Genomic DNA, 18,266 nt, shown 5'->3' with positions numbered 1-18,266 from the left:
CAGCGCTGCCCTACATTATGTTGAATCCACTCCCTCACATTGTCGGACACAATCATTTCCTCCCAGCCTGTTCTCTGCATGATGACTGTTTAAACCTGGAGGAGGATGTTTAATGAGAAAATCTCCTGAGGAGTTTGTTACAATGGGGCAGCGCCAGGTTAGAGACACATTTTGCTGAGCTCCTGATCTCAATCCCTGAGGCTCTTTTGCACAGCCTCTCATCTTGGGGAAGGCTGACGTAACTGAGAAGTGTTATCAGTCCTCAGGCGCTTCAACTGCTTGGTTATCTATACCCACACACCTACTTCCCTTTGCTCAGTAATAATAATAATAATCCTTGCATTTGATATAGCACCTTATCATGTATTTGAGACGTCTCAAAGCGCTTCACAGAATATTCTTTGAAATGAATTGACTGTATATTTTGTGGGCGAAATGCGGCAGCCAATTGCGCACAGCAGTGTCCCACAAACAGTCGTAGATTAAAGCAATCCTCCAATCGACTAATATCTGGGTTCCTATTTACTGCTAGGTAAACAGCAGATTGTGGAGTAAGGAAACTTTCCCAACCTTTTGCCCTGCCGGAAATCAAACCCAGGTCCTCTTGCTTGTGAGGCGAGTGCTCTAACTTGTGAGCTACAGGAGTCCATTAGGCTGCACAGGTAGATAAAAGGAGGCTATGTAGAGGGATTGAAAAAAGATGATCTTGAAATCGATCCTCAGCAAGAATGTGAGCCATCTTGCTCAACACTTATGAGGTGACGGAAGGCACCAGTATGCCAGAGTAGGTGTTAAAGAATTGTGGAAAAACTGGCATCCAAATTAAGGCTGCATTTAAGAATTTTCCAAAATTCTGCATAATCTTATACTTTAAGGCAATTGTCTTCAGGCTAAAACCATGAAAAATTCTGGGGCTCATTTGTCTCTGTCATTGTCTCAACCACTCTCAGTCTCTATTGTGTGGTTATTTCCCCTACTTTTAATTTTTCTCCCCTTTCTTCCCAAATTGCAACATGTTGTTCTTCTTCTCTGCACCTACCTCCTGACCATCTCTCAGCCTCTCTGCCCCTATCCTCTGGAACTCCATCCCACAGTTTCTCCTCCTCGTCCCCTCCCTTGCCTCCTTTAAGACCAGTCTCAAGACCCTCCTCTTCAATCGTGCCTTTGGTCACCCTCCTACCCCTACCCTCCCTCCACCCTTCCTGATCCCAACCACCAGCTTGGATGTGGATCCCTGACTGTCCAGCGCCTTGGGGCGTCCTCCTGGATATGAAAGTCAGGAGACGTCTCCTGACAAATGTAATTTGTTGTTGTTGACTCATTCTTTCCCAGGACCTCAGGACAGGACTGTAGAACTTCTTACCTCCCTCAATCTTCTGTCCCTCTGACAATCTACACGCTTTTTAAGCCAAAGCTTGGCAACACCTAACCACGACTTGATTTATTTCACTCTCTCTCTCTGACTCCATGTGGGTTTCTCAATTTTAATGGAACCTACACACAGGTCTAAAGTTTCTGATTGACTAACAGATTTACTAATGAATCTATTGAAGAGAAAGATGTAGTACATAATTCCATGCCATTTTACCAAAGCACCAGAAACCACTTCAGTCTGAACTCTATACTCCATGATTTTATTTTTCTATTTGAATAAATGGGAGTCATTACGTTTTTGCTCACAAAATATACAGTTGATTCACTTTACAGTACATTCTGTGAAGCGCTTTGAGACGTCTCAATGCGCTACATCAAACGCAAAGATTATTATTATTAGAAGGAAAACTCAGAACTGTTGCTTTGGTGTTAATTTTAATTGGAATGTAGAAGGTCAGGAGACTCTTCCAGTCTATCTCACTAGTCACGAAGGAAAATAAAATAAATAATCCCTCATTGTTGAAACACTCATACCTCTCCACAACTGTCCTCACCAAATAGTGTGCAACTGTTCCCTCAATTTTCTGACACAATCTGCCTCTATCGCCAGTTCCCTGGTTAGACTATTCCACCACTCTGTATAAAATAATCAAATCAGAACAGTTTGTTCACCTTTTCTCCTGTGATCTCGAATCCACAAACCCCATTATTCTAGATTGCTAGAGTTCAGTGTATTTATATCTTCTAGGATCTCAGCTGCTTCAATAAGATCTATTCGTTTTTTATTGAGAACATTCCCAGCTCCTGTATCTCCTCGTAACTCAGATGTCTAATTCCAGCTTTCAATCTAGTTTCCCTTTGCTGAACTTGCTCACATGCCAACAGATTCTTACTGTTGTATTTAATGCATTTGCATTCAATCTTATGGTAGGCGTTTGTTTGGAAATCTTGTCAAAGTTAAGGATCCATAATTCAATGTATTTAATCCACTATATCTGCCAGTTTCTTTGTATTTTGAGCCTTAAGAAACACTCTGTTTACACACCTCTGTTTACCTAGCAGTAGGTAGGAACCCAGTTGTTAGTCGATTGGCGGATCGCTTTTCCAGGGGTAATAATTGCTTTAAAAAGATAATTTGGTCACTCAATCCATGACTGCTTGTGGGACACTGCTGCGCACAAGTGGCTACCGCATTTCGGCCACAAAATGTACAATCAATTCACTTTACAGTATATTCTCTGAAGCACTTTGAGACGTCTCAAACATGATAAGGCCCAAATGCAAGGATTATTATTATACTCAGGAAAGCAGATAGCTGGTCTGAAAGTACAATTTTTTTAGGCCAACTCTAAAGAGAGACAAGACACACAGTCTGGTAGCTATTGTCAAAATGCCTCTCCCAGTTTCTGTAATGGAGAGTGAATTAAAGCTGGTGTTTCCTAATTAAAGGATTATTCAATAATGAATGTCAGAATGACTTTGACCTATATTTCTTCTTGAAAAACATTAAATAATGCATACATTTGTATTCATTATTGATATTCACTCTGAAGTACCTGAAGTCAATTTAGAGATACATTAATACTTCCTTAAATTCATATTCCCTTCCTTTGGGTTCCCTCAATCTCTTTCTCGTAACTTGTCATCTGTACCATCTTGAACATTTTACCTCGGAAAGTAGAAAAAGGAGGTCTTGCTAAGTTTCCTCCCTTGGTTCTGTCACCAACTGTGTGTTGGAGGTCCCAAAGGTGAGACTGGGGAAAGCCTTGCCAGATTGGTTCCCACTGTCTCAGGTGCACACCAGCTTCCGAAACCTCCAACCTCGGCTCATAATCTCATATTTAGCCAAGTCTGTGGAGTCCTGTAGCTCAGTGATTAGAGCACTCGCTTTGCAAGCGAGAGACCTGAGTTCAATTCCAGGCAGGTCAGGGCGAAACCTTGGGCAAGTTTCCTTACTCCACACGCCTAATAATAATCCCTCCAAAAAAAAACAATAATAAATTGGTCATTTTCAATCCATGACTGTTTGTGGGACATTGCTGTGCGCAATTGGCTGCCGCGTTCGCCCACAAATATACAGTCAATTCACTTTACAGTGTGTTCTGTGAAGCGCTTTGGGACGTCCTCCCGACGTGAAAAGCGCTATATCAAATGCAAGGATTATTATTATTATTATTATTAAGTCACGTTTTTTTCTCCAGTGCTTGGTAGAGGAAGAAAGGGCAAACAGTACTAGACACAAATGGAAGGTGTTTCCAAGTATCACCTTGTGCTGTAGTGACCACCATGAATGTCAGATGATTTGACCTTCCCACAAGCTTATTGATAAATAAATTTAATAGAGAGACCATTTTCCACATTAATTGTGACCAGCTCCTTTGTGGATAAGCAATGTGCTTGTCTATCGCACAAAATATAAATTGGCTACAGTGCCAACCAAAAATCTGTTCCAGATTCTCTCTGACTTTTTCTCTCTTTCCCAAATCTCCATCTCTAACCCTAAGCTGCATACTGCAAATATATAGATTTATCTTTGCTACTGGCACAAATACTCTGCTGAGGAGAATGTGTGGAATCACACACGTGGATGAGATAGTTAATATCTCGCAAGTGAGAGGATCTGGTTTGATCCCAGCAGGGCGTAACATTGGGGAAGTTTCCTTACTCCACACGCCTCTGTTTACCTAGCAGTAAGTAGGAACCCAGTTGTTAGTCGATTGGAGGATCGCTTTCCTGGGGATAATTCCTTCAAAAAAATATATTATATATAAAAAAAGAATTTGGTCACTCAATCCACGACTGTTTGTGGGACACTGCTGTGCGCAATTGGTTGTCGGATTTCTCCCACAAAATATACAGTCAATTCATTTTACAGTATATTCTGTGAAGCGCTTTGAGATGTCTCAAAGATGTGATCAGGTGCTATATCAAAGGCAAGGATTATTATCAGGAGTAGTAGTATCACGTGGCCAGCATTGGAGTGTTCCTAGCAATCTCATCCCTAGCAGTGTCACACATATATACAACAGGATTTTGTTATACAACTAGTATCTTGCAAGCTCACATCGAACTCCCTCTTCAGAAGCCTACGCGATAAACACTGTATGCAGGCATGCAGCTAAACTGCCTTCTACTGTATTAATAAAGTAAGACAACTGTCTCAGCCAGCAACCGTATAGTGGTTCAGCCAGACATTTCCCTGGGATAATTAAGTTTGATTGTTGCTGTGCATCTTCAGCTTGGCAGCATCAAGCCCAAGTTTATTGGACTGAAGCACGGTAGGGCATCCACTAAATATTATAACAGAAAATACATTAACAGTTCGTTGATTAACGTCATTAAGTACCATACAATACAATTTTGACCAGATGTTCAATAAATACATTCCGTTCTAGCCACCGCAGAGTCTGGTAAGCATTCTGCCATGCACTTCCTTTATTACACGTCTATGTGTGGTTTCACTAAAGGGGGAGTTGTCTGCTAACTCTGTCTATGGACTTGTGCTCTGAATGTTTTCAATAGGAGAATGTAGAAGCATTCCCTTCACAACTTTAAATCAATCTTAAAACATTTGCTAAATGTTTGCCCATGCCTTCAGCCACTACTCCCCAAAACACTGGAACTCTCTCCCTCAATCCCTCCGCCTTGCCCCCTTCCTCCCCACTTTCAATTCCCGCCTAAAGACCTTCCTTTTTGATTGTGCTTAGAGTCACCTCTCCCCTCCCTTTCCCGCAGGCTCGGGGTCAGACTCCACTCGTGTCAAGCGCTCCAGGATGCTACCCCGTGTGAAGGGAACTGTATAAATGAAAGTTGTTGTTGTTGTAGATGTTTTATTTTAAAAGGGATTGATCCCCATTGATGTAAAAATTAAAAACAGATTGTCTGCTTTAGATAATGTGGCCAGGACACAAAACATCGACAGGCAAAGGGGAAATTGTGGAGTCCTGTAGTTCAGTGGTTAGAGCACTCGCTTTGCAAGTGAGAGACCTGAGTTCAATTCCAGGCAGCGCGAAACCTTGGGCAAGTTTCCTTACTCCACACAGAGCCTAATAATAATCCCTCCAAAAAACAAAACAATAATAAATTGGTCATTTTCAATCCATGACTGTTTGTGGGACATTGCTGTGCACAATTGGCTGCCGCGTTCGCCCACAAATATAGTCAATTCACTTTGCAGTATATTCTGTGAAGCGCTTTGGGACGCCTAGAAGATGTGAAAAGCGCTATATCAAATGCAAGAATTATTATTATTATTATAAATGTGGTTTGGCTCTCTCTAGCAGAGGCTCTGTACATCAGATTCTGAAAATGTACTAACATCTGGAAAGAGACCGCTGTCACTCACAGTCCCCACTTGTATAGCTCAATCTCAGACACCCTGATTTGTCAAATGCCACATTGTTTTTTTAAGTGGATCACATGCGATCCACTAAATAACTGGTGCTAGCAAAAGAGAACAGTAATAAATCTCAAGACCTAACCAAACCTGTAACTACGAGTCCTATAGCTCAGTGGTTAGAATACTCGCCTCTCAAGCGAGAGATCTGGGTTTGATTCCCAGCAGGGGGCAAGTTGGGCAAGTTTCCTTCCTACACATGCCTGATAATAATTCCTCAAGGAAAATATAATAATAATTTGGTCACTCAATCCACGACTGTTGTGGGGCAATGCTGGGCACTATTGTGCTTTACCCACTGTGTTTCGCCCACAAATATACAACAACACAATTACATTTGTATAACACCTTTCATGTTGGCCGGACGTCCCAAGGAGTTTCAGACCTGAGCTGAGGGTCAGGATCGGGGAGGGTGGAGGGCTGGTGGGAAAGGGCAAGCAGGGTCTTGAGATGGGTCTTGAAGGAGGCAAGGAAGAGGGCGAGGTAGAGGGACTGTGGGATGGAGTTCCAGAGGGTGGGGGCAGAGTGGCAGAAGGTCCATCCACCAATAGTGGGGCAAGCGAGATGGGGGATGTGAAGCAGGCCAGAACCCGCTGAGCGGAGGGAGCATGTAGGATGGAAGGGGGTTAGGAGGTTGCAGTGGTAGGAGGGAGCAAGTCCATGAAGGACTTTGAAGGTGAGGACCAGGATCTTGAACTGTATCCTCTGCGTGATGGGAAGCCAGTGGAGTTGGGTAAGGATGGGGGTGATAGGGTCACGGAGCCTGGTGCAGGAGAGGGCCCGGGCTGCAGTGTTCTGGATGATCTGCAGCCTGTGGAGGGAGGAGATGGGGAGGCCGACAAGCAATGAGTTTGCATAGTTAAGCCTCGAAAGCATGTATGAGGGTCTCGTCGGCCTGCGGTGTGAGACAGTGGCAGAGCCGGACGATGATGCGGAGATGGGTGAAGGCAGAGTGGGTCATGGCACAGATGTGGGGTAGAAAGGATAGTTGAGGGTCAAATAAGACTGGCCTTGTAAGGTGAAATATACAGTCAATTCACCTTACAGTATATTCTGTGAAGCGCTTTGAGGATGCGAAAAGCGCTATATTAAATGCAAGGATTATTATTATTTATTATAAATCTGTTCAGCAGCATTTAGGTAACTTATTTTGCACATTGTCTTCTTTCTCTTTCTTTATAATATAGTAATAATCCTTGCATTTAATATAGTGCTTTACAAGCCTGTCCAGCGCCTTGTGACCTTCTCCCGATGTGAAAGGCGCTATTCAAATGTAATTTTGTTGTTGTTGTTACCACGTCTTCGAGACGTCTGAAAGCGCTTCTTTCACAGTACCTTCCACTCTGCTGGATACTGGAGCAAAGTCCAGCTCGCAACACACATGGTTGTATATGTGCACAGATCTCAGCTAATGGGCTCCACAGTGGCTGCTCAGTTTCTGTCTAGCTCATTCCTAAAATTAAAAGTCAAAAGCAGTTTTGCAGATGAGCTTGGCCATCGCATAACTTCAAAGCTAAATGGGAAAATGTTTAATGATTTGCTTGGGGGCAGGGGGAGGAGCCAATTGCACACAGCAGTGTCCACAAACAGTTGTGGATTGAGTGACCAAATTATTATTGTTTTTTTTTAAAAAAGGATTATTACCCCTGGAAAAGCCATCTACCAATTGACTAACAACCGGGTTCCTGATTGCTGCTAGGTGAACAGAGGCATGTGGAGTAAGGAAACTTGCCTAACGTTTTGCCCTGCCGGGAATCAACCCAGGTCTCTCGCTTGCGAATGTACTGACATCAGGCACCCCTGTGATCTCCGCTACCCAAAGCTCAAAGAACCATGAAAAAGATGAGCAAGAAATTTGGATGATATTCGTGGGTAGGTGATGTCTCCAGGTGATGTGGGCTGCGGAGATTGTGAACACATGTTTCTATTGATTCTGCATGTCGCAAAGAATTACACCATCATTATCATGTTACTTCAGACTGTTGTGTGTGTGGAAAACATAATGAAGACAATAATAATAACTAGAATAATAATAATGTGAAATAAAAGCAATACATGTCACCATCCCTCCAGTTTTGCATCACATTTCAAGCCTCAGCAGCTCAAACATAAAAACAGGGTCATTGAAAGGCATTCTCAACAGCTCTGATGCACAGCATGTCCAAGCTATCAGCTGATAGGGAGGAAGAGTGTGTGAGTGAATGTGTGTGGGGGGGGCGGGGGGCATTCAGCATCTTTGTACCCACACTAGAACTCTATCCCGCAATCCCTCCACCTCATCCCCTCTCTTGCTTGCTTCAAGTCCCATCTAAAGACCTTTCCCTTCGACCGTGCCTTCATCCACCCTCCCACGCGCACACCCCCTGCCCTCCACTCCTCCTGACCCCAACTCCCAGCTCATGTCCAGAATACCCTGACTGTCCAGCATCCTGGGACATCTGTCCAGCATGAACGGTGCTATACAAGTGTAATTTGTTGTTGTTGTGTGTGTGGTGGAGGAGTGGGGTCTCCTCTGATGATGGTGCAGTAATTAGCCAACCAGGCCCGATGGTCACACAACACAATATAACAAAAAATGCTGTAAAAAAAACTCCCACACACCAGGGTAGTCAGGATCAGAGAGAGAGAGAGAAAGCTCACTGAGCCACACTGTGAATAGCCTGGTCAGAGGGCTGGGTGCACACGGTTTGTCCACTTTCTCAGCCACAACGTGAGCAAATATGTCCATGAATAAAGCAAAATTAAATGAATCCTCCCCCAAACTAAAAGAGAATTGCGGTGATTTATCGGTTAGCCGAGAGCCAGCTGAATCCGAGCGGAACAGCTTTGATGAAGTGAGCTTTCTGCGTGCAAGTGGAAAATCACATTTTATGGACAAGCTCACCTGCTGGTGGAATAGGATCGAATGTTATCTCCTGCTATTGTAACAGAACATTGTGCTGTTCAACCTGTGTCGTCTCAACACTTGAAACACTCTTCCCTCACAATACAGAGGTACAGACACCAGCAGCGATGATCCTTTGTGCTTGATATCCAGTCACACAATAACACACGCACTGCAAAGAACCAGCAAATCTCCCCAGGTCTCCACTGGTTTCCATCTCTGCATGACATCAAGTGACTGTTATTTGATGATACATATTCTACAAGTAAAAGCAACCACTAATAAATCTTTTCTGTATACAGTTCTGATGCTCAGAATAAGTTGTTAGGCTGCAGGAATTTGAAAGCATTGCTTTATTTGTGCTCAGTGGAAGCATGTTGTGCTCTCTGATGAGATACAGCAGGGGTTATGTGAACTGGCATCATTTTGATGCTGAGGTGCCTAAAGTCAATGCCGCACTCTCATATTTTGATGAAGTTCTTTCTGTCAGGGATCGTCAGCTGGGATCAGGTGCCATTCTTAAGTTGTCGCCATTCATCACCTCTCCACTCTAATAAAGATCAGCAAACAAAATGAATTGTAAGCAGACGTAACATAAATGTACAGCAAGACTGAAGCACAGGAAGAACTTGCATTACTATAGCAACAATAATGTAAAAGTAATTACTGTCAAGGTTAGTGACTGTATAGTTGCAGACAAATGCAACCATCATTTTGTACCACACCATTTCAGCCACCTACAACAACAACAAATTATATTTGTATAGCGCCTTTCACATCAGGCGGACGTCCCAATGCCTTGCGCGGTCAGGGATCCACACCCAAGCTGGTAGTTGGGATCAGGAGGGGTGGAGGGCGGGGAGGTTAGGACGGTGACTGAAGGCACGGTCAGAGAGGAGGGTCTTGAGACGGGTCTTGAAGGAGGCAAGGAGGGGGCGGCGAGGTGGAGGGACTGTGGGATTAAGTTCCAGAGGGTGGGGGCAGAGAGGCTGAAGACCTGACTGCCAATGGTGGGGTGGACAAGGCGGGAGTCACGCAACACCTACCCTGAGCTAGCTGATACTAATGGATGATAACACATGATGTTCTGCTGACAAAGTATCAGGGAAATAATCAGAAAGCTAACCATATCAGGGTAAACTTAAAGCTCAGGTTCCCAAACTGGCATGGGAGTACAAAATCCAGCCAGTTAGTCCAGTTAAAAAAANCCTAAAGTGCCCCCTGATGATAATAATAATAATAATAATAATAATAATAATAATCCTTGCATTTGATGTAGCACCTTATCTCTCCGGTGAGAAGTTTCAAAACGCTTCACAGGATATACTGTAAAGTGAATTGACTGTGCATTTTGTGGGTGAAAAGCGACAGCTAATTGCGCACAGCAGTGTCCCACAAACAGTCGTGGATTGAGAGACCACATTTTTTTTGGAATCACGCCCCTCAGGATTTGAAAACTCAGGATTTACGGATCTTTGGAAAAGCAATCTATTCAGTCCACTTCCCTGCCTTTTCTCCATATACCTACAATGGAATAGAAGAATTAAAGGGGCACTGCCATTTCACAAGATTAGGAGTATCATTAAAACCTTTTGCATTTCTAGTACCCATGGTTTATCAGCAACTATCAACACACCCGAGATCTGTGAATCAGTGGAATTAGGGAAACAGTTCAATGTGATTCCTCATTGATTCCATCATACATTAGAACACGTACATGTTGTATTTCTGCCAAAACCCCAAATGGGTTGTAAATTTTCATAGTGAGAGAAAAACCAGATGTGGGAGTGCTGTTCATGGGGCTTGTGTCACATGCCGGTGATGAGTTTAAGTTTGTTTGTTTGGAGTCCTGTAACTCAGTGGTAAGAGCACTCGCCTCACAAGATAGAGGACCTGGGTTTGATTCTCGGGCAGGGCCTTAGGCAAGTTTCCTTACTCCACACCCCTCTGTTTACCTAGCAGTAAGTAGGAACCTGGTTATTAGTCGATTGGTGGATCGCTTTTCCAGGGATAATAATCCCTCCAAAAAAAATAATAAAAATTTGGTCATTGTTTGTGGGACACTGCTGTGCACAATTGGCTGCCGCGTTTCGCCCACAAAATATACAGTCAATTCACTTTACAGTTTATTCTGTGAAGCGTTTTGAGATGTGATAAGGTCCTATATCAAATGCAAGGATTATTATTATGTGTGCAAAAATATCCTAGATTTTTACATGTTTTTGAAGACAACTCTTTCCTTTAAAAGAGGATTGCAAAAAAATTCCACACTTGAGAACTCTCCCCCGGCCCCTGTGGGCCAGGGTTTCCTTTGCAATGATATCAGAGATGTTGTGAAGACTTGATGAAGGAATGTATCCTCTTTATTGTCAATGGTGTCTGACCTGCGCTGAGTCAAACATGTAGGTCGGTGTAAATTGTAAATAGCAATATAATCCAATCAATATATTTTGTAGGTATATTTTGGAGCCACTTATCTCCCTTTCCTCTGAACTAGATGTACTATAATTATGGGATGTGTGTTGACATTTGCAGGCAAACCCTTGAGTATTTGGCTCTGAATCTGATGCATGCCCCATAGTTGAATCGAGATTGGCTTGCTTTGCAAATAGTCGTCCATTAGCAACTAGACAGCGCCATCTACTGGACAAATGTGACAAAGCACTGTCACACTCAAGGCTGCAACCTCCAGAACAGGAGGAATTTACATCAACTGATAATATATAATAATCCTTGAATTTGATATAGCGCCTTATCATGTCTTCGAGACTCTCAAAGCGCTTTATTATAAAGTAAGTTGATTGTATACTTTGTGGGCGAAGTCTGGATAGAGTGACCAAGCAATATTTTTTTAAAAAGAAACTATTATCCCCGGAAACCATTGACTAACAACTGTGTTCCTACTTACTGCAAGGTAAACCAAGGTTTCGCCCTGCTGGGATACAAACCCAGCTCCTATCACTTGCGAGGCGAGCGTTCTAACCACTGAGCTACAGGACTTCAAATGATCTGCTGAATGGTCACATCCAAAACAAAACATTAACCTCCCACCCCATCAGATACTCACTGATCTATATCTGTGTTTCCAGAATATCAATTTTTAATTCAGATTTTCCCCCGTTTTTAATTCAGATTTTCCTTTTATCGCATGATTCATTCATTCCACTTCCACACCTGCTGAAATCAGTTAATTCAGTACAGTTTAAAACTGTAATCTTACAATTATAATAATCCTTGCATTTGGTTTTGCGCCTTATCAAATCAGAAGGACATCTCAAAAGTGCTGCACAGGATTTACTGTACTTTGTTAGCAAATACGGCAGCCAATTTGCACACTGCAACATACCACAGACAGCCATGAAGCAAATAACCAATTCTATCTGTAATATTATCTGACATAATGAATATTTAAAGTATTTAAATGAACATCTAAATTCTAACACAAAATTGGAAAAATTCGAAGTGGCAGTGTTTCTATGACACACTCGTCTCGTTTCAGCACCCCCAATAAGATGTCCCACATGAAGGATGCTACATAAATGCAAGTTGTTGTTCTCTTGGATAGGACTGTGAGATGTCACAGTTGGTAATGTGGTCAGTGAGTTGCTGCAGTACAATCTGCAGATACTACACACTGCAGCCAACAGCAAGTGATTGGAGAGCCATTCGGATAATGAAAGGTTTAGGTTTGTATCTCCTCTAATAAGTAATTCTGGCAAAGTCACTTAAGGGGAGGAGCTGTGTGTTCCAGATTATTTGTTTATTTCAACGGACAAAGGGTTTGAAGGACAGTTGAGCGCTGCTCAAACCCCACATATGTGCCATAACCCATTCTGCCATCCCCCACCTCCACAACATTGCCCGGCTCTGCCACTGCCTCTCCTTTCAGGCTGCCGAGACCCTCATCCATGCATTCATCACATCCAGGGCTCAATTATGTTAACTCCCTGCTTGTCAGTCTTCCCAACTCCTCGCTCCACAGGCTGAGAATAATCCAGAACTCTGCAGCTTGTGTCCTCTCCCGCACCAGGTTCCATAATCTTATCGCCCCACTCTCGCCCGGCTCCATTGGCTCCCCATCACACAGAGGATAGAGTTCAAAATCCCATTCCTTTCTTTCAAAGCCCTTCACAGCCTTGTTCCTCCCTACCTCTGTGACCTGCTAACTCCATACCCACCTCTCTCTGCTCAGCGGGCACTGGCCTGCTCCACGTCCCCCGCACGGTCCACCCCACCATCAGCAGTCAGGCCTTCAACCTCTCTGCCCCCTCCCTTTGGAACTCCATCCCACAGTTCCTTCGCCTTCCCTTGCCCCTTCAAGACCCATCTCTTCGACTGCGCCTTTGATCATCTTCCTACCCCCACTTTTCCTGGCCCCCACCCTTCCTGACCCTTACTCCCAGCTCAGGTCCAAATTCTCGACTGTCCAGTGCTTTCAGACGTTCTACTAACCTGAAAGGTGGAGTACAAATGTAATTTGTTTTGTTGTTATTTCACTGGAAGGTTATCAGAAAATGCCTGATCACAGGAAAACATGGTAAGCACCAGGCAGTGTGTAGAAGTACATCCCACTTAATGTGAAATCCTGTAATTTAGTGGTTATCGCTCGCCTCGCAAGCAAGAGGACCCGGGTTCGATTCCTGGGCAGGGAAAAACCTTAGGCAAGTTTCCTTACACCACATGCCTCTGTTTACCTAGCAGTAAGTAGGAAACCCATTGTTAGTCCATTGGTGGATTAGGTTAATGATCCTTTCAAAATAAATTATTTGGTCACTCAGTCCATGGCTGTTTGTGGAAGACTGCTGTGCGCAATTGGCTGTTGCGTTTCTTCTACAAAATCACAGTCAATCCATATTACAATGTATTCTGTGAAGCACTTTGAGACGTCTCAACGATGTGATAAAGCGCTATATCAAATGCAAGGATATTAGTGACAAGGGCCAAGTAAGTGAATGTGCCCAAAATAGTGAGTCTCTGCAAAACCTCAAGGGGAAATCTGTTTCTGCAGAACTATTAATTATACACATTTCAAATGTAGTTGGTAGAAAGGCTCTGATCACAAGGTGCAGGTATGTTTTCGGATGCCCATTTCAACAGGCATCAACAACAACCAACAAGCTCAGTTTAAATAATGCTCAAAAACTTTCTCACTAAAAGGTTACATTTCGGATGACACCGCAGGATCATCATCAGAATTTGATCCCCACTGGATAACGCAGAAATTAATACTGCTCTTTACACTGTGGAACTTTAATTAGTGAGCCACGTGGCAATAAAGAAAGCTATTGTTGCGCTGGTTCAAAAATGGTTTCAATGGAAGAAAATCCTCAGCAGCTATTGCAGGGTGTGAAAGGGAAAGATAATGGGTTTTCTGAAAGTCATCATCTCTTGCAAATGTCCTTTCAAATCCCCCCGTAATTACACATCCCATACTCTCAAAAGCTGTTAATGTCTAACAATGCTGTTTATCAGCTCTCAATTGATCAATTATTGCTCTCAATTAAACAACTGGCACCAGCTGGCTGTGGCTGTTTGCAAATAAATCTCAGCAGCTTGTGTTGAGGAAGACAGCAGCATGGAAAAAGGGAATGGAAATATCAGGTCTGGATTACAGGGATGGGAATGTGGCAATGCACTCTGGGACCCGAGTGAAGGGTGCTATATAAATGCAAGTTGTTGTTGATAATGCCTCCCTTGCCATTCTGCCCCCACACTCTGGGAATCCATCCTGAAGTCACTCCACTCAGCACCTGACCTCCCCAACCCCCTACCCTTTAAACCTCGCTGTGACCTTGCTTTTCGACCATCCATTTGGTCATCTCTCTCCCCCACACCTCCCCACCTCAGTTCTCTCCATTCTCAGCTCAGAGTCCCTTGTCACTAATATTCACAAAAATGCAAGCTCTTTCTTGAAATCCGTGAACCGCTTTGAAACGTCCTTCAAACTTGAAAGGCACAAGATAAATCAGAAATTCTTACTGTTGCAGTGTTAACTTGTCACTTTTGGAATGGGCTGGAGGTTTAGCAGGAATACTAAAAACTAAGCCCATTATTATTATTATTATTAGGAGAGCTGCTGTGGATGGATTCTGAGCTCCCATCATGATCCATTTGCGTTATGTTTACATATTTATTACTTCTCCTCATTATTTACAATCCTGACAGAGATGCGGATGAAGAAAAAGAGAGGGAGATATATTCTGATATAGAGAAAGAAAAGGAATTGAATAAAAATCACTTCTGTTAGCTTTATTTGAGGCTGTGGAACCCTACAAAGGGGAAAGGTAAGAGGAGGTTGACTGGAGCTGAATTGGCTCTGGGATGGCACTGTTAAGAGACAGGCACATCTAATTTAAGATTAAAAAAAATACAACAGGGTATCAGAGTCTAAGGTGTCTAAGAGTTTAAGGCTCCATCCTCCCATCACATCAGTCCTTGCCAGGCTTCGCTGGCTCCCATTCACTGAACGGATCGATTTCAAGTATACAGTGAGAGACACTGGGAGAGGCTGTGCATATACATGCCTGATAATAATCCCCCAAGAAAAAAATAATAATGATTTGGTCACTCAATCCACGACTTTTTGTGGGACACTGCTGTGCGCAATTGGCTGTTGCACTTTATCCACATATATACAGTCAATTCACTTTACAGTATATTCTGTGAAGCACTTTGAGACATCTAGAAGACGTGAAAAGAGCTACATTAAATGCAAGAAATATTATTAAAGATCCTCACACTCATTCTCAAATCACTTCATGCCCTGGCACCTTCCTACCTCTCCGACCTGCTTACTCTCCATTCCACCACCCGCTGCCTCTGCTCGGCTGGCTTAGACTTCCTGTTTGTCCCTCATTGCCCTCCGCTCCACCATCAGTGACCATGCTATCAGCCAATGCCCCAAAACTCTGGAACGCCCTCCCTCAATCCCTCCACGTTGCCCCTTCGTTCCACACTTTTAAACTCCGCTTAAAGACCTTCGCTTTTGATCGTGCTTACAGTCAACTCTACCCCTGGCTCAGGGTCAGACTCCACCACTGTCAAATGCTCCGGGACGCTACCCCATGTGAAGGGCGCTAGATAAATGCAAGTTTATATACCTCATTGGAGGTATAAGGTGGTTTGTACAAGGTACATATAATAGCACAAGTAGCACACAGTCGCTACATTTCAAATTGTAAAGGAATATATGGAGTTCTGCAACTCTAGACCACCACTGATGGAAGCTGCAGGAAATCCAATGGACAGCTGAGAACATTAGTGCGGAAAAGCAGTAATTCATCAATAAAGAACTACATAAAACTGCACTCAACTATCTTTACCAGATTTCACAAGTGTTTATGAAACAATCATTTTTCAAAATAGCTGAGAGTTCACTTTCTGTCCTACAAAAATCCAATTGGATGTATAGGATTTATAGGACATTAGACCCCTGGTCAGGAACATAATCAATATTTATTAAATGTACATACATCTCAAAAATAAAGATCTTCCAAAGGTGACTGAATTTGTACTCTGAAGCAGATTTCATTGTGTTTGTCACGAGTATATAACAGTACATTCAGCTTCTGCTAGGGGTTACTCCTCTCAACTTCTTCCCAAGCAGAGTCAGCACAGGGGCTTACCTCCCAATAGGAAAAGATGGGGAACATAGTATTTCTGAATAAAATGAGTGGAGTTAGAACTAACTTTACCTTCAATGAAAGAGAGTTTGGAAATCTCACAGCACGGTTCTTCTCCAGCTAAGATGGCTCGACCTGTTGGAGCCTTGACTTCAGCCTCTTTGGCCCCACCCTCTGTAACTCCATCTCACAGTCCCTTCACCTCGCCCCCCCTCCATTGCCTCCTTCAAGACCTGTCTCAAGACCTTTTTTGACCATGCCTTTGGTCACTGTCCTACCCCTATCCTCCCCGCTCTCCACCCTCTCTGATCCCAACAGCCAGCTTGTGTCCAAATCCCTGACTGTCCAGTGCTTTGGGACATCCTCCTGACGTGAAAGGTGCTATATAAATGTAATTTTGTATTGTATTGACTTGCAAGGTTGAGGGTATGTCTACAGCTTCAGGTGCATCTTGCATTATATGTATTTAACCGAGAGTCATCCCAGTCCCAAAGAAAGCTTCCTCCCAAGCTGCAAATGGCCTCTGATCTTGAAGGTTTGTCAAGAGTGATGGCCACTTCGGCCACATATTGTTTGTGAAATCAATTAGGCCCCAGTTCTAAATGAACTTAGTGCCACCTACAAATATATTTACTTTAAACCGAGCCTGTTAATCACCAGATCACAATATGCAAAAGTGTCAATGATTATATTCAAATTTAGAAGTTCTGAATGCATATTATATAATAATAATCTTTGCATTTGATATAGTGCTTTTCACATCTTCTAGACCTCTCAAAACGCTTCACAGAATAGACTGTAAATTGAATTGACCATATATTTGTGGGCAAAACGCAGCAGCCAATTACGCACAGCAGTGTCCCACAAACAGTCGTGAATTGAAAATGACCAATTTATTATTGTTTTGTTTTGGAGGGATTATTATTATTATTGATTGGGATTTACATGGAAGTAAAGTTGTTAGGTCAGGGTATTAAGGGATACGGGGCAAGGATACTGGTAATTGGACTTGAGGTACAGATCATGAATGGTGGAACAGCCTCGAGGAGCTGAATAGCCTACTCATGTTTCTACATTTCTAAGTGCCTGGGTGGCCATTTCCTTCGCCCCTCCCCACTCCTATCATTCTCAATGAAGTCTATAAACCTGAATCGCACATCTGTATGGCAATTAGTAAGAATATTACCATGAGTTTTTTGTTCAGTATGAAGCCAAAATCCTGCTAACAATGGGAGCCCTGGCTTCACAGACAAATAGAAAACATGTGCCTCTTATATCAACTTCCACAATGTAGCTGAGGAACAACAAAGGAGCAACTTTCCCTCACCCCTACACCACCCCTCCCCCATGCTCGGGCCCCAACACCTGACTGTTCAGCGCTTTGGGACGTCCTCCCAACGTGACAGGCGCTCTATAAATGTAATTGTGGTGTTGTTGTAGTACCTTGCACGTATCTATGGATTCGTTGAACATTTGCCAGTCATCAGTCCAGGCTCTTGAGATCTCTGCAAGATCTTGGCTGCCTCCTCTGATTCCACAGCTCTAAATGAACTTGATACCCCCTGCAAATACAGCTACTTGAAACTGAGCCTGTTAATCTCTAGGTCACAAAAATGTGTATTCAAGGAACACAAAGGGTTTCAGCACAGAACTCTGAGCCATCCCGTCAATATGCCTTCCCATTTTACCCGACGCCTACCTTCTGCTCCTTCTCCTTTAGCCAGGGACTAATCAACACTTTTGTATAGAAGTCCACAATTTGAATATAAATACCTTTAGGGGATTCATCCCACTCAACTCCTGTTAACCCTGCAAAGCAAAGCCCTAAAGGGCTGGGTGGTTTTAATTGTTGCAGAAAGCTAGAGTTTAAAATTGTGACCCATAAATTAAAAATGTAATAATAATCCTTGTATTTGATATAGCACCTATCACGACATTGAGACTTCTCAAAACGCTTCACAGGATACATTGTAAAGTGGATTGACTTTGT

This window comes from Callorhinchus milii, unplaced genomic scaffold (assembly GCF_018977255.1).
Source record: "Callorhinchus milii isolate IMCB2004 unplaced genomic scaffold, IMCB_Cmil_1.0 Scaffold1, whole genome shotgun sequence".
In the NCBI taxonomy this organism is placed as follows: Eukaryota; Metazoa; Chordata; class Chondrichthyes; order Chimaeriformes; family Callorhinchidae; genus Callorhinchus; species Callorhinchus milii.
Note: the sequence above shows the minus strand (reverse complement) of the source record.